Below are 9481 nucleotides of genomic sequence, written 5' to 3'. Positions count from 1 at the left end.
CGCTCTATCGCGCTCTATCGCGCTCTATCGCGCGCTCTCGCGCGCTCTCGCGCGCTCTATCTCGCTCTCGCGCGCTCTATCTCGCTCTCGCGCGCACTCTCGCGCACTCTCGCACTAACTTTCTACCCTTGCTTCTTCCTCCTTTACTCAGGCTGTCACCTCTTCGCCCCACCCTGACCATCCCTATCCTTGCCCTTGCTTCCTCTGTCACTAATCCCCTGATCTCCCTGCCCATGCTCCCATGCTCATTCACTAGCCTCCATCATGTCCCTGTGGCCCACTCTCCCTGCGCCCCTTTGTTTACTGCCTTCACTCACCCTCTTGGTCCCACAGGCTTCATCCTCATGCCCTGTCTCTCGGGGTGATAGCTGGACACAGTTTGGTGTCTCTCAGTTCCTACTGTCTCAGGGCGATATCTGTATACTGACTGGTGCCTCCCTCTCTTCCACACCGCTCCCCCACCCAACCCCATCCCCAGGAACGGTCTCTCTCAATCTCCACTCTCAAAGAATTTAACAAAGGATACTTCTCTGAAACAGGGTAATGGAACATCAGTCCTACAGAAAATGCTGGAGACACTCGGCAAGTCTGATGGTGTCTGTGGTGAGAGAGAAATGGAGTTCACATTTTGAGGATGATATCAGCTTATTGGAGCTGAAGCTGGAACGCCAGTATATGTCAGGTGGGGTGGGTGTTAGGGGTCTGCACAGATTGAGAGTGCTGCGGGACAGTGTAAGGCTGTGGAGGCTGAGAGGGTGAAGACGGACAATTCTGTGAATTCTCAACCAATGTATCCTTTCCATTCCCTCCACAGGTCAGCCAATGAAATGTAACCTCCATGTCAATGGGAATGTCATCACCTCAGACCAGCCAATCCTATTGTAAGTTGCCTGGAGAAATGCTAAACGTTTTTTGGTGTAGAGAAATATTCACAGCTCAGCAGAACCCTGCTCCCACTGAACACTGTACAGACCAGCAGAGCCCAGCTCCAGGCTGACTGAACACTGTACAGACCAGCAGAGCCCAGCTCCATGCCCACTGAGCAATGTACAGACCAGCATAGGGCATGAGGCAATGCCGCTGAGGGGGGGTGTGGGGAGGGGTTGATTTGGGAGGGATGCAGGGGTAATGCTGCCGAGGGGTGGAAGGTGCAAGATTAAAACTGCTGGGCACGGTGAGTGGGGAGAGAGGGTTGCTGGGGCTTGGGGTATGTTGCCCCCTCTGACCTCTGACCTTGCCTGCAGGAGACTGAGTGACAGTCCAGCTGTGAAGAAGCCCGAGTTTCCCAGGGCCAAGCCTCGACCGTCCAATCAACCGGCTGCAGAGGTTGACCCAGAGACCGTCCTGAAGGCGCTTTTTAAATCCTCAGGACCCTCGACGTCAGCTCAGCCGACCGCTTTCAAGATCAAGCTCTAAGCTGCTCCAGAGATGACCACCCTCAGCACATGGCTACAGCTCTGGGCCTCCCACTGTCCAGTCTATCCTGTTGTTTCTAGGGGTTCTATCAAAAATCAAAATTCCTACTCCTCTCTGTTTTACCCCCTCTCGGATATTGTTTCTGAAACTGGAATTCAGAGTGGGTGAAAACGTCAGCTTTCCCCCCTGCCCTCGGTGTTCTGCTTTCACTGTCGATCAACTGACTGCCCCTTGCTCAGTCTGAACCTCACTGCTGGCCACACTGTTATTATGGACTGAGCTGTCACTGAGGATGTTACTCCCAGCTCCCCTCATTCTGTCACTGGTTCGTGGTAGGGGGTGTGAGTGACAGACAGAGGCAGGTTTTTAAGCCCCTTCCCTTACCCCCCAACCCCCCCCCCCGCCTCGCTCTCCCTTGAGTCCCACAAGTGATGGGCAGGTGGTAGAGAGGGGGGACGGGATCAGAATTTGAGGATAGTATAATTGCCTGGGCCAATCTGTCAGTGTGTCTCAGCTGGTTACCTTCAATGTTCCTCATTCTTTCCCCAAACTGCCTTAAATCATACAATCAACTGAAGATGGGGAATGTTGGACATGCACAGCAGATTCTTCGGTGTTCCCGACAGACCTGCAGTATATCCCTGACATTCCCTCTTTGTGCTCCTGGCTGTGTTAGTGTTTACGGATGGCCTGAGGATCAATATAAATGACCACTTCCCGGACCAGGCCCCTGGCAGTGCTGAAAGAGTCTGACTCAATGCCTCAGTTGATTGCTTGGCTGATGTTATGTATCAGATTCAGCAAATTACTGCAAAATGTTCCTAGAAATCACTTGTGCAAGCTCCCACTTAGTCTTAAGGAACAAGCAGCAGGTTCAGAGTTACAATGGAAATTCGACTCTGCAAGTTTTCATTATACCCTCCTCTAAGGCAGTGGGCAGTTCCACAAGATTCTGCCCCCTCCCCCACAGTCAGGTACAGTCAGTGCCTGAATAGATACTGCAATGTGTAGATCCATCCTCTAAAACAAAGAACAGATGCTGAAGATCCAAAATAAAAATGGAAAATGCTGGAGAAACTGGCAGGCATCTGTGGAGAAACAGTTAATGTTTCCAGTTAGTTCTGAAGAAGGGTCACTGGATTTGCAATATTAACTCTTGTTTCTGTCTCCATAGGTGCTGTCAGTCTTGCTGAGCTTCTCCAGCACTTTCTGTTCTTGTTACTGTTACACCCTCCCTTGCTGCCCCAAAGTTGAATGTAAAGCCATTCCACCTGTCCCCTCCCAAGGCTGTTCCACCTCTCCCCTCCCCAGTGGATGCAATGGCCCGTTCCACATCTGCCTCCCCAGTGGATGCAATGGACTGTTCCACCTCTCCCCTCCCCAGTGGATGCAATGGCCTGTTCCACATCTGCCTCCCCAGTGGATGCAATGGACTGTTCCACCTCTTGCCTCCCCAGTGGATGCAATGGCCTGTTACACCTCTTGCCTCCCCAGTGGATGCAATGGTCTGTTCCACCTCTTGCCTCCCCAGTGGATGCAATGGTCTGTTCCACCTCTTGCCTCCCCAGTGGATACCAATGGTCTGTTCCACATCTGCCTCCCCAGTGGATACAATGGACTGTTCCACATCTGCCTCCCCAATGAATGCAATGGCCTGTTCCACCTCTTGCCTCCCCAGTAGATGCAATGGACTGTTCCACATCTGCCTCCCCAATGAATGCAATGGACTGTTCCACCTCTTGCCTCCTCAGTGAATGTAATGGAGAAGGCAATCCCCATTAAGAATCCATGTTGCACAGGGTAATGAATATCAGTCAGGTGCAGGGAGGCTGAGTAGGGTCCGTTTGTGACTATAATGCCCTTCTGCCTGTCTAGGTTCACCCTGAGGTACAGAACTGGGTAATGGGCCTGGTACTCATGCTGTGGACAGCCAGCTCCAGCAAGAGATTCAGGTGAAAGCATTGGGTCATTGTGGGAAACATGTTCTTCAACCTCTGACTTGAGTGAGTGAGTGATGGAATTTCAGTGCCAGGGGAGTGCCCTGCATCTCCGGAAGGAAAGGCTGAAGAATGGGATTATTTCAGATGCAGGGATATTTCAAAGGAACTGCTGTAATTCAGAGAGAGGGTCTTAGAGCCAGTGGCCTCTTCAACATAGATTGTAAATAAACTGAATGATAGGACTGTCCACATGGGAATGAGTCGATCCTTTAGGTGAGCCAGTGCATCTTTCTGTGTCTGAATTGGTCAGTAGGTCCCTCCGTGTCTGGTATATTGAGCCCATCCCGCTAGCTGAAAGGCTGGGATCACCCCCATGTCTCGGTGGACAGGTGAGTGGATCAACTGCAGCTGGGTAGAAAAGTGAGTAGATCCCTGTTGTCCAGATAGGACAGTGAGTAGATTCCTATTGTTTGGGTAGGAGAGTGAGTAGATCCCTCTGCTTAGATAATAAGTAGAACACATTTTTGTCTAGATGGGGGAATGAGTAGATCCATCTGTTTGGATAGGTGAGTGAGTAGATCCCTCTGGTTAGAATCATGAAAGAAACCCATTTTTGGTCTGTAAGGCGTGAAGCTGGAGAGCTGTGGGGAAGGCAAAATGTTCAGGAGTGCTCTGGGAAAAGCTGTTTGACTGGATAGTGACCTGGAAGGGATGTTGCCTGATCAAGTGATTGGGAGCTGGGTATCACCAGAGTGATACTGATGTAATGTCTGGTAGCTAATAGAGCCAGCTACATGGTGAGCCAGTGTGCAACATTCTTCCAATTGATGAGTGACTTCAATCAAAACATCAGCCTGTTCAGTTTGGTTTGAAAGAGTAGATTGAGAGGGAGATGTGTGGTACAAAACAGCTCCCATGAATGTCACTAACGGATGACTATTGGTTGTTGGTGCTGGGAATAGACTGGCTGGAGAGAACGGGATAGTAACTCATCCACAGGCCTGGCCTACTCTGTCCATTGTCAGCCTTCTCTTCTTGGAGTCAGGGAATGATTTGTTCAAGCCCCAGTCTCCGAGATATGAACATAAAGTTTAGGCTGGCCATTTCAGGGCTATCCTGTGGCAGTGCTCACCAGCCGCTGTGTAAGATCCCATGGCACTATTCCCAGCAGATGAGTTCTCCCTCATAGCCTCTCGTTGCTGCTTGGGCAAGTTTGCCATGTTTCAAGAGTGGCCAGCCACATTTCCTACCTTACAGCTGTGAGCACGTTTCAGAAAGTACTTCATTGGCTTTGAGAGACTTCCTGGGGTAGTGAAATCAGTTTCCTCCTTTCTGACCAGGTGAGTGAGTGAGTGCTGGGAATGATTTCCACCACTGTATGTTCACATCTGTTGATGAGCCAGTGTTTGACAATAATCCCATTCTGTCCATGACTGGGGTTTGTGGGGAAACTCCCAGAGTTGTAACTGTGGAGTCATTGCATTTGAGGGATGAAATTAGTTTTAAATAAACTTATTTTTAACAAAAAAAATACCCTCCAGGAGTAGCTGGTTTGCTGTAGCTACACAACGGACCCACAGGTGTGAAGAAGCACTTTGAGTAAGATCTTGAAACTGTGACCTCGGTATCGTGGAAGTGTGAAATGAGCGGATTCTGGTTGTTTAGTGGGTGTTGCTCCTCTCCCGAATTAGCCTCAGACACCTGAGCCACACAAGCAAAACTGTTCTTAGCCTGAATGAAGGTACATTGATTCTGAATGCACACTGAGCCAGGAGTAGTTTTGGAAGTGTAGTCGTGGTCTGGCTTGCTGTCTGAGAAGGCTTCAGGTGCAGTCTGACACAGACTGATTGCACAGAGCCTGGTGAAGGCCTAGGGCACATAGAGGAAGTGGCCATGCCAACTGACCCACATCAGCTGTCTTACGGAGCCACGTCGTGCCTGGAAGGTGACCATTTTGAGCAGGATTTTTCTGCGTTGGAGTTTGACCATTTTAAACCATATGCTTTCAGCACCAAATCTAGATGGTGTCTGATTGCACAGTTTGTGTAAATAGATTTATCTTCTACAATGTATTCTGTTCCTCATTTACAATACAGCCTAAATAGACATTGTACATAAAAATAACTAATCGACTCTGTCTTTCTCTTGAAGATGAAGTAAATGGGGATGGTATCACCGTAGAATCTATAGGGAAGGCAGTGGCCTAGTGGTATTATTGCTGGACTGTTAATCCAGAGACCCAGGACATGTTCGGGGGACCTGGGTCGAATCTTGCCATGGCAGATTGAATTCAACAAAAATCTAGAATTAAGAGTCTCGATTGTTGGAAAAACCCACCTGGTTCACTAATGTCCTTCAGGGAAGGAAACTGCCATCCTTACCTGGTCTGGCCTACATGTGACTCCACTAGGTGAAAGTGAGGACTGCAGATGCTGGAGATCAGAGTCCAGATGAGAGTGGTGATCCCTGATGAAGGGCTTTTGCCCGAAACGTCGATTTTCCTGCTCCTCGGATGCTTCTGATCTGTTGTGCTTTTCCAGCACCACTCTGATCTTGACTCTGCATGTGACTGCAGACCCACAGCAATGTGGTTGACTCTTAACTGCCCTCTGGGCAATTGGGAATGGGCAATAAATACTGGCCTGGCCAGAGATGCCCTCGTCCCATCAAGGAATGAAAAAACATACAATGTCCAGAATCAATTCAGCTTCTCACTGACTGAAGCAATTCCCCAGTACAAGATTACAATATGATACCTAGGAGATTACCACCTTGATCACAATGACTCAATCTGTCCCTCTCGTCTCTTCTCCACTACCTCAACCCCCACCAGATGCCTGCCCACATTTTTCAGCTGCTGATATTTGGGGTTTCTCAGCCCAAATACATATCACAGTCGAGTCCAGTCTCATCCTCCCTGTTAATCCAAACTCTGGGAGAGCCTCCACCCCCAGCTCTCCAGCAGTAGCTCAGTTGGTAATACCCACACATCTGAAGCAGCAGGTTGTAGGTTCAACCGTGGCCTGAGCTGAAACAGTAATGCCTCAGTGCAGCCCAGAGGGAGCTGTGCGATGTGATGTTGAATTTAGAACTGCATCTCCTCTCTCCAGTGGACTGAGCAGGTAAATGCTCCCTGGTGTCCTGGCAAACATTTAACCTTCAGCCAATATCACAAAAACACATCTGTTCATTGTTGCATTGCTGCTTGTGGGGATCTCTGTGAAAGTTGCCAGCTATGTTTCCCACAGGACAAAAGTGGCTAGGTTTTGAAAAAAAACTAGTGAAGTGCAATGGGATATTGTTGTGAATGGTGCAATGTGCTTTGGAATCAGGTTGCACTGCCCTTTCATGCAGAATGTTCCAGATTGTAACTACTGGTGGAGCAAAACAAATTCTCTTCTTCCCGTGTTTTAATTAATTACCTTCAGTGTGTAGTCCAGTTATCAGCCATCTCCAGCTAACATTCTTTCTCTCCATGTTTACTCTCGCAAATTCCCTTATGATTTTGTTTTCTGAGCACGTTCTTTTGAGGGACGTTGTGGGCCATGGCTTTGATTTTTTAAAAAATAAACTTTAAATGGGATGTGGGTGTCAGTCACGAGGCAAACTTTCATTACCTGTCCATAATTGCCCCTTGAAAAGTTGCTGATGGCCTGCCTTATTAAACTGCTGCAGTCCTTGGGATATAGGTAGACTCTCAGTGCTGTTCGAGAGGAGTTCAAGGATTTTGACCCAGTGACAACACAGGAATGATGATAAAACTCTATCCCAGTATAATATGATTGATTGCTCCCCTCTACATGCTAAGAAACAGCATGAGTAGAGCTGGAAAAAGTCTCAACTTCCATTCCCACTCTGATAGGACCAAGATTGTGAAGGTGATTCAAATTGTTATCGACAGACTTCAGAGTCCAGTCTGGAGAAATGACTCAGTTAAAGTCCTAAGTCATTAACTGAATTTAACCAACTCATTTTGTTGGGGTGATGGATAGTAAGTTACATGCCACAGTCATAGAAGTGAATTTTAAATCAACTCTGTCATCCAACATTAAAACTCTGAACAGAACGCAATCCATTGCGGAAATAGTGTCTCCGGTTCCTCGAAAAACACTTCCTTCTTTGTATCTTTTGAAACCAGTTTTCCAACTGATTTTGAATTGTATCTTTAATGTCAACCCTACATTGTATTTTAGCTTTGTATTCATTAATGCAAAATTTAATATGCATGAAATCTAGATTTTCATAATCATAGAAATGTAGAGCACAGAAACAGACCCTTCGGTCCAACTCGCCCATGCAAACCGGATAACCTAAATTAATGTAGACCCCTTAGCCAGCATTTAGCCTCCAAACTGTTCCTATTCATATACACATCCAGATACCTTTTAAATGTTGCAATTGTACCAGCCTCCACCACTTACTGTAGTGATTTTGAATTATTGTCATACAGACCCAACCAGAATGTGTTTGGGATAGTCTGCCATCAGGCTACTACTCAAGTACTTAATTGCCCAAAATTTACATAAGAGTTCTGCTTATTTGTGAATGCATATAAATTCTTATGGTTGCGAGGAGCAGTGGGCTGTTTTAATGAGTTCTCCTCCACTGTCGAATGCCTCATATCACCAATACTCAGGATTTATGCAACCTGATACCTGACTGAACTGGGAAATTAAAGCTTAGGCAAAGCCATGAACACAATTTTATTAGCCATAGACTCCCTACAGTGCAGAGAGATGCCATTCGGCCCACCAACCCTTCAAAGAGCATCCCACCCAGATTTAGCAAAGTTATGGTAAAGGCCAAATGCCAACCACATTTACCAACCATCTGATCCCACTTGTGTATTTTTTTTAAATATGCAGCTGCCCGTATAAAACCAATTTTTAAGCTATTTGAAGAATCAAAACATATTTTTAAAATCTGCTTTAATTTAGAAAGTTTTATCTCACTTTCTTAATTTAATGTTTTATTAATCTTTAAATTTATTTCAGAGATTTTGCATACTCTCCTGGATTTCAGCAAACATGCCCAAGTTCTGAATAGGGAAAAGGTCCATGTTAATAAGCTGACTAATGGTATAAGTGACTGGACAAAGTTACTTGAAAATAAATCACTGTTAAATACTGAGAAGAATTCATGGAGGAGGTAGTGAGGGATCAATTCAAGTATGTTCCCTTTGAAGAAAAATGGAGGGACTCAACATTGCAGACACCCCCCAGAAGAGCAGAGTATAGAGAAATGAAATTAAAAAGGAAATGATGTAAAAACAACCAGAAAAATCTGGGAAAACCCAGATGCATTTAATAAATGCATGTCGAGTGGAAGGATAATCAAGTATTTGGCTGAATAGGTACCTGTATGTCTAGATGGAAGGCACTGATGTGATTCTTAAGAAATATTCTGTCTTCACAAAGGGAGGCTGTTACCAGGAATGGAGGGACTGTCTTATGAGGAGAGGTTGAGTGGGTTGGTCATGTGCTCATTCAGAAGAATAAGAGGAAATCTGATTGAATCATGTAAGGGGGACTTGACAGGGTCGATGTGTAAAGGTTGTTTCCCCGAGCGGGAGAGTTGAGGACCAGAGGATATCATCTCAGGGTGAGGAGTAGCACGTAAAAGACTGAGATGATGAGGAATTTCTTTCAGAAGGTTGTGAATCTGTAGAATTCTTTACTGCAGAGGCCTGGGTCATATCAGTATGTTCAAGATTGAGATAGATTTTTAATCCGCAAGGGAATCCAGGGCAATAGGTAAAAGGCAGGAAAGTTGAAGATGAAGATTATCAATTGGCCATGATCTCATTGAATGGTGGAGAAGACTCGATGGGCTGATTGGCCCACTTCTATTCCTGTGAGGGGGTGAGAAGATTGCTGACATTATTGTTCAGGAGGAGTATGAGGTATTGGATGGGATAAACATAGTGAGAAATAGTAAGGGATTGAGAATCTTTGAAAGTGTATGTATAACCTGACCAAAACAAAATCTACGAGGTAAAAACAATGACTGCAGATGCTGGAAACCAGATTCTGGATTAGTGGTGCTGGAAGAGCACAGCAGTTCAGGCAGCATCCAAGGTGCAGTAAAATCGACGTTTCGGGCAAAAGCCCTTCATCAGGAATAAA

Source organism: Chiloscyllium plagiosum, chromosome 39 (genome assembly GCF_004010195.1).
Source record: "Chiloscyllium plagiosum isolate BGI_BamShark_2017 chromosome 39, ASM401019v2, whole genome shotgun sequence".
NCBI classification, from domain to species: Eukaryota; Metazoa; Chordata; class Chondrichthyes; order Orectolobiformes; family Hemiscylliidae; genus Chiloscyllium; species Chiloscyllium plagiosum.
Note: the sequence above shows the minus strand (reverse complement) of the source record.